Here is a 14,837-nt window from a genome sequence, read left to right on the forward strand (position 1 = left end):
CTGGAATAAATTTCCAGATCTTGTCTCTTTTACTTAAATATGCATTTCTCTTCCTATTACTTCTTGTTTTTTAGAGGATCAGGTGTGGCAGATGCCAGATGTTGGCCTACATGCAATATGCAAAACTTCCAGCTGTCTCTCTCTCTCCCTCTCTCTCTCTCACACACACACCCTATACCAAGTAGCCAAGTTTATATATTGAGTCTAATGCAACTAAATCTCATAATATTACGGTAAAATCAGCATCATGCTGGCAGTAGACTGTGCTACAGTGTTTAATAAAGTGGCTACTGGGTGGATATTAAGGTCAGGAAGCTGCATAACACAGGGGATTTATGTCATTAGAGAGATTACATTACAGATTTATGTCATCATTATAATCCAGTGTGTACAGATAATTTGAAATACATCTAACCATTTTTTTAAGCATTTGTGCCTTCATTCGATGGTAAAGATCAACAGGAAACACAAGGAGAAGGCAGCATAGTTCCCATGGTGCGTGTGTCAAACCACAGGCCACAGAGCGCTCAGTCATCAACGTTTTTAAGTGGTTAGATGCTCGAACATCTTTATCTGCATTAAAGCTAATAAAGAAAAAAACAGCAAGCACATTAACATGATACGTAAAAAAAAAATGCAAAAATCCCCCAAACGCATACTTAACATGCATGGGTAAAGCATGGCCTCGTGTCCCATCTGAACCTCTTCTCCAGATTACACTCATGTGAGAAGAGCGCAGTTAGTTCCTGCTCTCTCTCCCTCTCTCACCACTCTCCTCTTTCACATGTAAATGAGTCTTTAATCTCTGCTGCTCTAATAGACAACCATGGCAACGGAAGGCAGGCCTAATGAGGCAGGTTAAAATATGCCTGCATACAAGCACCACTCACACAATCAACAGTTTAAACAAACACCTACACACACACACACAACCACGCATTCGCTTGCATCCATGTAGTGTAGTCGTCGCCTATTGCTCCGCTGCTGCTGAAGTTGCTACTGTTGGAGAGAAATCTCTGAGAGCTTCTTCAGTTTCTAATTTTGGAGGCGGTTAATTGAGAGACACACTATTGCAATTCAAATTCAAAGCCTTTAAAAGATATTGTGCATATATGTGTGTGTGTGTGTGTGTGTGTGTGTGTGTGTGTGTGTGTGTGTGTGTGTGTGTGTGTGTGTGTGTGTGTGTGTGTGTGTGTGTGTGTGTGATCAGTTGCCTGACTAATTAGGGAATCGGTTTAAACGAAGCATTAAATTAATGATCCAGCCAGTCTGCTCCAGTGCATGAAAACCAGCATGAAATTTATGATCGTAAGTGGAAGTGATCTTTACAAAAAGAATAACCAAACACATAACTGACCTCAAACACAGTCAGCTCAACCAGCTGAAAGATGCATGGAACTCAAGATGCAGCGCTCACACACACACTTGCAGACACATGCACACACACACAGCTGATAAAGCTCTGAATACACCATTAAAAGGCACTCAAGTAGTTCTCATTTCCATGTGAGTGGTACTGATGCTACAGCACTCAGTTGACTGTGATTTACAGCCATATTAAATACATTAGACCAACATGTGTTTTCAGCAAAGGGTTACCCGCAGAAAAGCTTTTCAGCATGCTGCAGCACCAAACCTCAAACACACACACACACACACACACACACACACACACACACACACACACACACACACACACACACATACACACAGTGAGTAAAGGACAACGGGGGGGATGCATGTTTGTTGCATGAGAGCTACAGTATAAGAGCGGCACACTGTAATTATTGCATTAAGAGGATCTTTGACAGCACCAACCTTTCAGTCCTGTTTTACTGGTTACTTACAGAACATTTTGTTCTTAATCTTTACAATTTAGCTGGCTCACATTCAAATTTGTATGGCTGTCTTTGTGATGATAATTCATTGTCTGGTTGACCTAAAACTAAACGGAACCCTCAAACAGCTCATTGATTCATCAAGTCTTCACTTCCAAGGTCTCAAACTGGTGCTAGGCCTCACAAAGACAGCCATCCGATTACCCACGCATGTAGGCTTACATCACATCAAACTTATCTCTTGAACAAGAAACTGCCACAGCAGCATTGGTAGATTTAACCAGAGATGTCATCATGAGATAATCATACTAATACTGGTGCTCTTTGGTCTTTTCATTGGTTTCCATTGTGCAATCACCAACTGTAACGGCACAATAGAAATAAAAAATGACAGCCATTTGTTAAAATCTAAATAGAAAATTGCAAATTACAGTAATGCTGCCCAAATAATTATTAGAAAAGCTCATTTATTCTATTCTACTTCTCCACGTCAGCTGTTCTGCAGCAAATGACCCGCAAAATGTTCCAAATCCCCCCAAAAACACAGCGCAGATGAAAAGAACCCGTCAGTCTGTGAGAGCTTCTCTCATCAATCTTTTTTTTTTTGTTTCATACATCCTCGCAGGGAGCAGAAGCTGACACGTTCCCACAACACCTTTCATTGTAATTATTCTGTGTACACCGACACAGTGCTATCACCTCACACTGAGGTCTGTTGCTACCCCAGCCTAATTAGCAATTAACAGTCCTATAGTGATGAAAACACCGTCCACCGGGATTCACTGCGGGATAACGGCTGTAAATAAGAAAAGAAAGAGCATTTGAAACAAGACTCGTACTTGTATCCTTTCATGACGTGTAATGAATCTAATGAGTGATTGTTTCGGGATATTAATAAATAAGCTACTGCTTGCTTTATGATTCCAGCATGAACATGTTGTTTAGTCTTGAGGATAAAGGCGTAGGCTGATGAGTGAAAAAACACACTTTGTCTTTCTATCTTTGGTGCAATGTTATTTTTGCCCTGAGGCCCAACACAATTAACACCCACTGCCAACTGGTAGGCTGTGTGTGTGTGTGTGTGTGTGTGTGCGTGTGTGTGCAAGCTGCAAACATCTCAGTGCACACATAAACAGCTTTAATTTATTTTTTCTATTAATTTAGGAAAAATACAGTTTTTCCTGACAGAATGAGCGCCCTGTCTCGATTATTAATTTTACATATCTAAACACGCATCATGAGGGAAATTTCTGTTTGACTGATTTATGTTTTCATCATTTCCGACTCCTAATTAATTGCTCTTCAGAAGTTAATTTCTCAGTAAATCTGATATAAGTGTGCAGTAAAGCTGTGTTTGATTTGGCTCGCAAACAAGGCAAATTAGGGCAACACACACAAACTTGGAGTTAAAAAGAACACGCACGCACGCACACACACACACACACACACACACACTCCTCAGATTGATCACTAAAAAGCAAATCAATGGCATTTGGACGTTTAGGAACGTATCAGTAAATCAGTTTAACTGGTTACAATACGAAACAATAAACCTTCCTTCAGAGGTAATGAAAGAGTAAAGTCCCTTCCATTAATTTATTGCCTCTGTGTGGGTGTGGGTGTGTATAAATGAAATACGAGTGGATAATCGCAGGCCAGGAATTTTTCTGGCAGTGTGACTGGGCAGGTTGGTATGCTGTCCAGAGGAATGCGGAACCTGGAAAGTCAAAACAATGTTCGACAAAGGAATGTGGGGGAAAAGTGACGAAGGACCCAAGAAGGGCCGCGGATGACAGGACCAGGGTAAGGGATGCAAAATAGAACCAGCCAAAAAGTAGAGAAGGAGGAAGAAAAGATCAAATGAGGGTTTTTTTTAAGTCATGCTGGAATAAAAATAGTGCCATCCAGATATGTCAAAGTAATGGGAAAACTATTAAGTATAGTTGGAATTTATAGCCTCTTCTCAGCCACCCCCAAAAAAACCACTGTGTGGAGCATGCTTTTAAGGAAGAAAAAAAAACAAGCATACGCACACTGCTTAGGTGCTCGGTTTATTATGAGGCTCTGAAATCCCTCCATAAAGGTGGTTTTGCCACAACAACCGTCTTCATTCTCCACCTTCTCCCTGCCTCGAGCCTCATCCATGTTCCAGCCTCCAGTTGGGACACTGGAGGCTGGAACATGGATTGGGACATCCAGAATCCATGTTCCAGCCTCCAGTTGGGACACTGGATGCTGGAACATGGATTGGGACATCCAGAATCGCTCTAAATCTGTGTAAATAAGGAAACGCTCCCATTTCGATGCAAACCGCAAAAAAAAAGATGCATGAAAAGATGTGTGAGCCCTGTAACACAATACAATTCAGAGGTGTGGAAATCTCCCCTCCTTAATCCAGAAATCAGTGCTGTGGAAAGAGGGATTTGGGGGCTGTCACTGCTAAGCTCCTTGTCCCTAGTGTATTATTGAAGCTGTGGCATAGAAGAGAAACACTAGGAGGATGATACCACCTCTCGTTCAGCATAAACAGGTTCTAGGAAAATAAGCAACTTCCCATACCCAAATTTTCAGGCGCGACATAGAGGAAGAGTGATATGGATGCTTATCTCTGTCCTGCATCTGGGTATACACAGCCAGCCTTAAATGCTGAGCCACAATCTTTACATGATTATATGGTGTAAGCTGGTGTCTGGAGGAGGAAAAGCTGGGTGAATATCAAGAATGCAAAGGTGTGTAATTGTTTATTAGCAGTTTCACACGTAGTTTTCTTCGTTTTTTAAGCTCCACAGCTTTTTAAAGATTACATGCAGACACCTGAGACACCTGCATTCAGACAGACAGAATGAATTCACTGAGAGATCTGTTCACACATATTTGAACACTGTAAAATAATTCCCTTAAACTGCAATGAATTACTGAATGTATTATAAGGTGTGTAATTCTCTCACACCTTCAGGTAATTGGAGGGGGAAAAAGCAGTACTGGAGCTGCAGTAATGCTAGAAATGGAGCTTAAGTGATTCTGGCACGCTGGAGCCATACATAAGGCACAAGCAATGGTGGGGAGGTGAGTGGGTCGCAACTCCAACCCTGTTCTATTCATAGACCCTGCCGATAACAGGTTGACTACTCTGGGAGAGCAGCGGGGACAGAGAGGGAGAGGGGGAGGGGGAGAGGAAGGTGATGGTGCGGAGACTAAGGGAAAGGTGCAGCAAAAATTCACCTGTGGAAAGGAAACAGAACGGAGCCGGAGGAAGGAAGCATGTTTTAGGGTTAAAGTGGGAGGATAAAACAGGGGATAACGAGGCATCTGGCGCAGAGAAAACACCACCCACACACCTGCAAGGCAGGAACCTCACACTTTCAAATAAGACTGCTGATGACAGTTGTGAAGAAAAGAGGGATTTCCATTGAAATAAGGTGGAGTGGGAGGCAAAACAATGCAAGGGGGAAACTGGAGGATTTCCAAAGTTGCAAACATGAAGAATCATGTCCCCCGACTCCATCTCCCCCTGTTACATAAAAATAAGCCTAACCCAACCTTATGAAGTGAGGCGACGGTGAGGCAGACTAGAGACAGACACAAGAAGCAGCTGCTGGGATGGGCCTATCAAACCAGACTCTTTTGGCATGCCCAAGTACAGTTCAGTTACTCACATTTTTAAAATAGCTTATTACAGCAGCAGAATACGGTGGTTACGGAGTCTAGGAGCTCACCACACCCCACAAATACGTTCCATTCAATTCAATTTATAAAGCGCTAAATCACAGCAGCAGTCATCATGAGGCAGTTTATATTACAAGGTAAAAACTTTATAATAAAAACCTCAACAATCAGCAAGCACTTGTTGACATTGAGAAGGAAAACCTCCCTTTTAACAGGTAGAAACTTCAGGCAGAACTGGTAATAATTAATGATTAAATAGAGAGTGATGTATGAACACATGGTGAGTGTAATAGGGAGAGTGAAGACGATTCAATACATCATGACAAGCCTCGGCCAGCTGAGGTCTGTTTCAGCACAACTAAGAAAAGGTTCATGGTCACCTGATCCAGCCCTGCTGGTGTGGTGGAGGGGTCAGCGCTGCACTGGAGAAAGGAGTGAGAAATCTGCAGCTTAAAAAGATAAAGTTAATTTACGAATGTGTGTTTGGTAAATGACTCTGAGAAAAGTGACTCATTGTATGTGTGAATGATGCAATGCAGCTTAAGTTAACTATGTGAACTATCTCATAAGTTTGGCTCTGTTCAGGTCAGATATGTGTTAGCGCAGGAGACCACGTCCTGTCTGTCGGCAGCAGAGGAAGCTGATGCGCTTGAAGAGATTAGAGCAGTGTTTTAAATACAATACTGGCAAATCACATCCTGCAGCCATCAGCTTTTACTGTATACTGTCTTACGTCGTCATCAAAAAGTCTTATTTGCGTTTAGCAATTGTTGAATTGGATTCAGAATGGATGCAATAAAAATAAAAGGTCCAACATTTCTTCTGACAGCAGGGGCTGTGGCTCAGGTGGTAGAGCGGGTTTTCTACCAATCTGCAGGTCAGTGGATTAATCCCTGAATGCATGCTGGAATAACCTTGAGCTTGACACTAATGCCCAAGTTGCCCACGATGCATTCATGAGAGTGCATGTGTGTGAATGTTAGAAAGCACTTAGGCATAAATATCATGTATGTAGTAGTAGACCCAGCTGAGTTGAAAGGTGCTCTGTTTAAGTCCAGCTTATTTTACCACAAGCTCCTCCAGACTGCAGGTGGATCAGTAAACAAGAAGCAGCATTTTTTGAGAGACAGAAAGAAGAATAAAAAAACAAGATCTTATACTAAATACTAGTATTTCGTTCATGAGGTCAAGATTGTTATTGAAGACAGATTTTGTTGGCCCAAATAAGTTTGGCAACTCATGTCAGTACAGAGAGACCACACAGGAAAAGAGTTTGGATTGAGATTTCCTCCAGTGACAGACTAGTCACCAAAGCCATCTGGCGGAGGCACAGGCGGACTCTTTCAAGCAGGCCTTGAGACCAAAAACAGAGCTGATTAAACACAAAGGGCAGCATTGGTTGGGGTGGCTTGCTTTAGGCACCGCTGACATTCATGAAGCCCGGTTTCAGTAATAGATCTGTTCATTTCAAGGCTTATCACACACACACACACACACACACACACACACACACACACACACACACACACACACACACACACACACACACAGCATGGCAGTTTGTACTCTGAAAAGCTCTCACGGCATGAGCAATTTTATGCTTTCCTGTGATAAAAACAAGGTGAACTTTAGACATATTCTGTCAGGCTTTGAGCGTATTTCACCTGCGCTGCAGCTACTGTTAAGCTATGATCTTTTTCGCACAAGGCTTCTGTTGGTCTGTAGATAATTTCATTAATTATGGAGCCGTGAAACCAACAACAAGCATGTTCCAAAATACATAAATAAATATATAATCTGTTGATTTTATAGAAACGTTTCTGCCCACTTGACTTGATTCTCTCAGTTTCCTCTGACTGAGATTGGAGCTGCTTTTACTCCATGTCACATGGCCGCTCCATCGAGGAGCTCTGCCAACCTAGCCAAGCCCCCTATGCCAACGGAAATAGCCTCCTCTAATTTAGCTGGACCGGCTACATTCCTCGCCTAAAACAAAGCCATTGCTGTTCACCATATTAAGGCGATCTTGCAACAGATACCAGCTCCATGTTAAAACGGACTCTAATCCCCCTTTCATGCTGGCCTCTTGGTCCTCATCCAGTTGTACTAGTATTGACAATTGAACTCCCCCGGGCATGTGCACTCTCATTTTTTCTGGCTTTAGTAATAACAGTGATAATGCATTTTATAAATAACACATGTTTCATTACATGCAAATCTCGCAGGGGAAATGGGGAGAGTGGTGGGGGGTTAAGCTACGTGATAATTACAAGCAGGTAAAAACAGCATGGAAAAGAAAAAATGTGCAAGGGTTTAGAATTAGAGATCAGCTAGTGATAACTTGGAAATATTGTGATTATTAGTGGATCAGTGTTCTTAGGATTGCCTAAATGTGCTTGGAGGTGGACAGGGTGTGCATTCTAGATGGAGAAGACACCTCCTCCAAAATTCTAAGCCCCCTGTGCTTTATGTTACACCTTAGGCCCACAGGATGAGAAGGGATCCTAGACCTGATGATGCTTCAGATGTCATTTACACTTGGGTCAATCGAACTCTCCTTCCTCTTATCCACCCTGCTCATTTTCCTTCTCTTCTCCTCGCTCTCCCTTCACATGCTTCCTTCTTTCTGTTGCTCCCTTATTCTCCGTCGGAGCCCTGACCCAGACGTCTGTTCCCTGTCTGAGCTCCTGCCAGATTCCTGCAAGGGGAGGAATGCACAGGAGGGCCTCACCGAGTCGCAATTAACATTTCGTCATTGCCGTGCCTGCACCTATGCAGGGTGCTTAATGATGGCATATTCATGAAACGCAAATATTTGCACTGAAAAGCAGTCTCCCAGCGACCGGCGAGAGTAGAAGGGAAGATAATTGAAAGGAGCTTGCGGCACTTCTAAAAAAAAAAGAAGAAGAAGAAGAGCTGAGATAAATGGAGGGCTGTGCTTTAAAGGGACTGGTGGTAGCAAGAGGATGCCCTGTGAGGAGTGTGTAGTGACAGGAGAAAACCCTCTCTGTGGGGGACAGATGCGCATGCTGAGAGGACACCGGCATGAAAAAAAAAAAAAAAATCCTGGCACATCAATGTGAAGAGAGATGTAGAGAGAGCAGGAGAAGACAAGGAAGGGTGTCAGGTAGATTTTTTTTCTTTATTTTATAGAACAGTGCCAATTTAGATGGAGCATTTTAGAGGTATGCTTATTATACACAGAGAAGAAGAAATCAGAGGGAGAGAAAGACATGATGCACTGATTTTCCAAGAGGAGCAGACTGCATGCTGTCCTCCATTTCCCCAAAGAACATCCCTCCCTACTGCTGCCCCCAGCTGGGAGCGCACACACACATAGACACATACACACATGTGCGTACACACACACACACACAATCAAGCCTGGCTGTCTGGTTGGGGGAAGGGTATGCTGAGATTCAGAGAGATGGAGAGGGATAGTGATGGAGAGGGGGAAAAGGGATTGGTGAGGAGACAGTGAAGGAGAAGGATGCAACAAAAGGGAGGGGTTGATAAGATTGGGAGAAAAAGAAAGAAAGACGGAATTGAGGGGATGTCGAGAAAAAAAGGACCGCGAGCGAAGAGGCGAGGAGGTGGTGCGGCGGTAACAAAAGAAAAGGAAAAATCACGTTACATATGGCATCACTGCATTTGCGTCTCCATCTGCTCGCCAACAGTCAGACTATAAATCACCCACCTGACTCAGCATACCACTCTGTCCACACACACGCTCACAAACACGCCTCTCTTTTCATCATTCCTGTTCTGTCCGCCACCACACACAAACACAAAATTCCAGCAAAAATTCCCCCCTTCCAGAGAAGTCATTCAGGAGTCAATATCACAGCACACACACACCCACTCACACACACAACGCTCCTCTTCAAATCTGCACGCTTATACATGCACCCCAACCACCACCCCCAACCCCAAAGCACACGCATACATATACAGTATATGTGCACACTTGCACACACATGCAGTCCTAAACGAGACAGCTGGAGCTATCAGACCAAAGCCTGAGAGAGCCAGCTTTCTTCAGATGGATTTGAGATGTGGGCTTTACCGTATCATCTGCCAGCACTGCTGGGAATGAGACGTCACAATCATAAGAGCCTACTGCCTTATAAGGCAATTATCTCTCTCTCCCCCCCCACCGTGCCCTCACTCTCTCTCTCTCTCTCTCTCTCTCTCTCGCTCTTCTCCTCTTCAGTGGGGGGAGGGATGAGTGGTTTCAATTATGTGCGACAAAGACCAAATTAGGCACCTGGCAATTTCAATATGGCCTCTTTATCTGCATTAAGTTGATAGGATGTGGTTTTGATGGGGAGGTAATGTGGTTGCGTGCATCTCAGCCTCATGGATGAACATGCCTATTTGTTTGCACACAGGTAAACAACTTGCGTTTGTATTTTTTGTGTATTGCAAGAACAAGATACCTGCAAATCTTCTGGAAAATCTGAATAAGATGTTCTTTTATTTTATTTTCCCTTTCCTGACGAGGAAAAAAAAACACTGCACACTGTCGTGCACATTCCATTATGCCGGTCACACAAAAGCTCAGCAGCAGCAGCAGCAGGCCGTGATCGATCCGTCGGCAGCTTTGAGGGCGCATTGAGACTTTAGTCTCATTGACTACTTCACAATCAATAGTAGCTGATTACTGGCTGGTGAAACTAGCTAGAGTATCTGTTCTGCTGCTGTGGTTATGCACTGGGTTTTCACACATACAGACCACTGTGAGCACAGGATATAGACTTAAAAACCAGTAACTGCTCTTCAAAATTGCTCTCACACAAAGCACGCTGTAAAATGTGCAAATTGACAGACACTGAAGTATAGATAATGTGTCTGAAGGAGGATGGGAGGTTGCAGTTGTATGGAAGCTGTCATCGGTCCGTCTGGATGCTGCACACATGTCCGTGAGATACGACAACAATAGGATGAATGCAGCTTTTATTTAAATGACCTTTTCGGCTATTTAGTTTAGCACAGTCCACCTAAACCTATTATCTCCTGACACCATATTTGAGACTGGAAAAATCAACTCTTCGTGTTGTATGAGTGTGCACTCAACCATCCCCTTTTTTCCATCTCCATGTATGGTGCTCCTGAGTAAGCTGTGAGGGGACCGGCGAGGCTTGCTGCTCCTCTCCTTCTCTGCACCTCTCTGGCAGCTCGGCGTCTGCGCGGTTCTAATCCACTGAGCTGCTCAGGAAAGAGTGCTGACGGTGCCCTTTTCCATCTACTATCCTCTAATCCAGCAGGGTACGGGGTCTGAGCGAATAATCCTGGATTAGGAAGTCTCCCAGTGGGGCGACCGTGGGGTCCCTTGTGGGGGCCCCGTCACAGTCAGCTGTGCCTGAGGCGTCGTGAGAGAACATAGCAGCCAATCCAAAGAAAGAAAGAAAAAAAAACAAAAAACAGGCAAACAGTGTCTAATTAGTAGTGAATTGGTTCAAACCTCGCCTTGTCACCCTGAGGGGAGCTGCAGTGCTTATTGGAGATGAATAATGGTAAAGAGGGATAATGGTGGATAGGCCTTGTGATGTTACAAGCGCTTTGAATGCAAAGATTTAGATTGAAGACTGGGAAGAACTGAGCCCCCAGCACTTTATTACAACGGGACACACACTAATTGATGCATTGTTGGAATGGCAACAGTTTTCTTAATGACATCCCTGAAACGTGTGTGCGCATATGTGTGTGTTCCCATCTTGACAAACACAGACATATTTCAGCTGAGGGCTTCACAGTCTGCTGGGAAACCACACAGATGCTCAAAACAATCACAAATAGTGACACAAGATTTTACTCAACATGTGTCACGTTTCTCATGACGACTAAGGTGAAAGCTAAACCATGTTGGGGATGAAGAAAAGTCATCCACATAGATTGTACTGCCACCCCCACCGCACGCACTGAGCAAAGATGTAGCTGCACATTAAATGAAAGGACACTTTCAATCTCTTCAAATTGGCTTTCTCCTTAAACTGAAGGGAAAGGCAATTTTCATCATCTTCTCTATCTAAATCGATGACTCTCTGCCAAGCCTGCATATAGATGCAATTAAATGCAAATTAATGACACCGCGCTCTGGAGAGTTTTTCCTGCAGGTCAATAGAAGATTTGTATTTCGGTCACCCTATTAAAGATTGATCCAAAGCTCATCCCGAGGCTGAGAGTCAGGGCACAGAGTATTACCGTGGCTAACTAATCAGTAATCAACAGGCTTTTCCATCTGGGCATGTGACGTCCTCCCTCAGCACACAATCACCAGTTTATTTACCTGCATGGCTGCCCAAGAGAGACGAGAGTTTGCGTCAGTGCACACATCCCACGGCCCCAGTGAAGCACAACGGGGGACGGCAGGGACAGCAGGGAGGCTTAATACACTGAGCGTCTGTGTGGACACATCGTGGCTACACCTCAAGATGACTCCAAACTTTCAATTTCATCATCATGATTGGGTAAATAAAGTGCAAAGTGGCTACTTCTACCCATTTTTGTTGTTATAATGGACAAATAAGTTTGTTTAGTTATCTAAAGGCTGATGTTCTTCTGGATGTTTGCCATTCTGCAAAATTTTAGTCCATTTCTTGGTTGTTTTAGGATTTTCAGTCCTGTCTGTGCCACTCAGTACATCCATTCGTGCCCAGTGAAGACAATAAGCTTTTAAATCCTCATAAATATTTAGATATGTATTTTTAAAAAAAGGTTTAAAGATGTACAATTGTTGGAGGAGACTATTACAAGTTGTGGATTGATGCGTGTTTGGTTTGGTTTTTAGAGGGCCGGGATGATGTACAACACCTCGTCTACATTTGTAATAATAAAGAAACATGTCCCACAGTGCAACTCACTGATGTGTTTTTGTGTGTACTTTCAGGCAGCTGTAACCTACATACATGGCTGTAAACACAATGAAGCACCATTAGCAGATAGAAAAAAAAAAGCACATGTTCAATCTTGTGCAATTTACTGAACTTTCATAATATGAAAGTAAAGGAAATGCTGTGTTTCCTTCCTTGTTCTGCCTCTACCAAAATATGCGAACACACACACCATCACCACCAGGAAACCCGGCAGGGAGAGGGAGGGGATCTGAGATATGCATGCAATAATAGAGATATGTGTTCGCATTCACCTGCACTTTCTCTGCATGTCACATTCACACAACCAATTGCAAAGTTAATGCGGCACACAGCACGCTCCGCAATCCATCTCAACACCTGTGACATATCTCAGAAGCATTCAGAGACTTAAAACAACCCACAAGCTCTAAAATACACACAAAGTCATAACATATATCTTCACCCCTGTCACCCTCAATCCCCCGTCTTACTACTCCCCCACCCCTCCGCCGTCCCCGTCTGCCTGTAGCTATTTTGAGAAACGCCTCATTTTCATTTCAATCTTGTGTATGATACAGTGCATGGCTGCCATAAGCTGACTCCTTCACCTAAATGACAGCAACAGTTGAACAGAGCACTGAAAAGACAGGCATTTGAAAGAGCTCCTATTGTGATGATAAGAGGGCAAGTCAATCTATTTGCATTTATGGATGAAAAGAAATCCTTTTTTTTTTTTTGCATTTTTTATGCATGAATAGAAGAAAAAAAGAGACAAGGACACAGATGTATATGGGAGTACGAAACCACCGATCAGCTTGTGTCTTCTGTCACGCTCGATCGGTTTTCCTTGCTGAATGATATCGGCAGTAATAAGCAAATGACACGCTACGCGGAGAGTGGAATTTGTATGGGAGATAGTGGCTCTTTTTCTGAATGTATCGCACTGTGAGTATTGCTGAGGTCTGAAGATCAAACGTAAGCCGAGCTGGATGAGCACTTTACCAGAGCAATGAGGCAGTAATTCAAGAAGCAGATTCTTCTTTAATGCCGCTGCAGACCTTGACTGTACAGAGACATGGTTCTCATACTTGCTGGGTAAATTCAATAGGTGAACCTGCTTTGCCCTTCTTCAAATTTCAGTGTAACTGATCAATATATAAATGTAGTGTTGCACTCGTGTGAGCGTAGTTTGTTTCGTATATCCTTTAAAAACACAGCTAAAAATGAGATGGCCCTAATTTAACTTGTCACTACTGTAAGAGATGCAGTGATGAGTTAGTGTAGTCTTTTATTTTTGTACCACTTGTAATGTGCATTCCACAGTGATTATGTAATTTAAGGTAATCAAAACATAACTGAACTGAGTAATGTTATATTCTTTGCAGCACCATACATACTGCTATCATGCTGAATTTGTAAGCTTGCTGACTTACAAATGAATCATTTTAACAGTAAGAGAAAAAAATCCAGAAAAAAGAACATAGATAAAAGTTATAAATTAAATTTGAGTGAAATAAGTATTTGACCCCCAAGCAAAGCATGACTTAGTAGAAGCAGAGCAGTGAGACGTTTCTTGTAGTTGGTCACCAGGTTTTCACACGTCTCAGGGGGGTTTAGTCTGCTCCTCTTTACAGAAACCTAAATCCTTTAGGTTTATTAGCTGCTGTATGGATACTCGAAGACTGGTGAGGCCACTCCATGACCTTAATGTGCTTCTTTAGCCACTCCTTTGTTATCTTCGTGGTATTTTTGAGTCATTGTCATGCTGGAAGACCCATACATGACCCATTTTCAATGTTTCATAATGTTTCATAATGTTTCCACATCTCTGCCTGACTGTGGCAATGGTGCTTTTTGACTTGTACTCAGTATTTCTCGTCCTCCAAACTCGGTGGGTCGAACTGATGCCCTCAATTTCAGTTTCATCTGACCAAAGCACGTTTTCCCTTCCCTTCTCTGAACCATTTAGATGTTCACGGTCAAACTTAAGATGTGTCCCTGGTGTCCTTTGATTGCTCATTGCTCTTGCCCACGGTGGTGGACAGGATGGACAAGTGTGCGTCATACACATAAGAACTTGAGATCAGGATTCTGTCTGGATTATAATGACATGCAAATCAATTTATAACTTTAATTGAATGAGTTTTTCTCTCAATTTCTTTGTTGATATTCTCTCTCTGTTAAAAAACAAAACAAAACAAAAACAAAAAACAACACTACTATAAAAATTAGACACTGTTGATGCCTTTGTGATCTGAGCAAACTTACATGTTCAGCAGGGGATCAAATAATTATTTTCTCCCACTGCTGATATTTAACAGTACATTTGTTCTAGATTGCAACAGATTGACAGCATAAAACTACAGTCTAAGTATATTACTGCATGGTGACAGCTCAAGCAATGTGCCCAGTATGTAATGGCAATCTTTCCACTGAAACAAAGCTGCACATTAAAAGTAACGTCGCCATTATTCTTCCC

Source organism: Rhamphochromis longiceps, linkage group LG4, assembly GCF_057381845.1.
Source record: "Rhamphochromis longiceps isolate RC_006_pf linkage group LG4, R_longiceps_female_GT1.1, whole genome shotgun sequence".
Lineage (NCBI taxonomy): Eukaryota > Metazoa > Chordata > Actinopteri > Cichliformes > Cichlidae > Rhamphochromis > Rhamphochromis longiceps.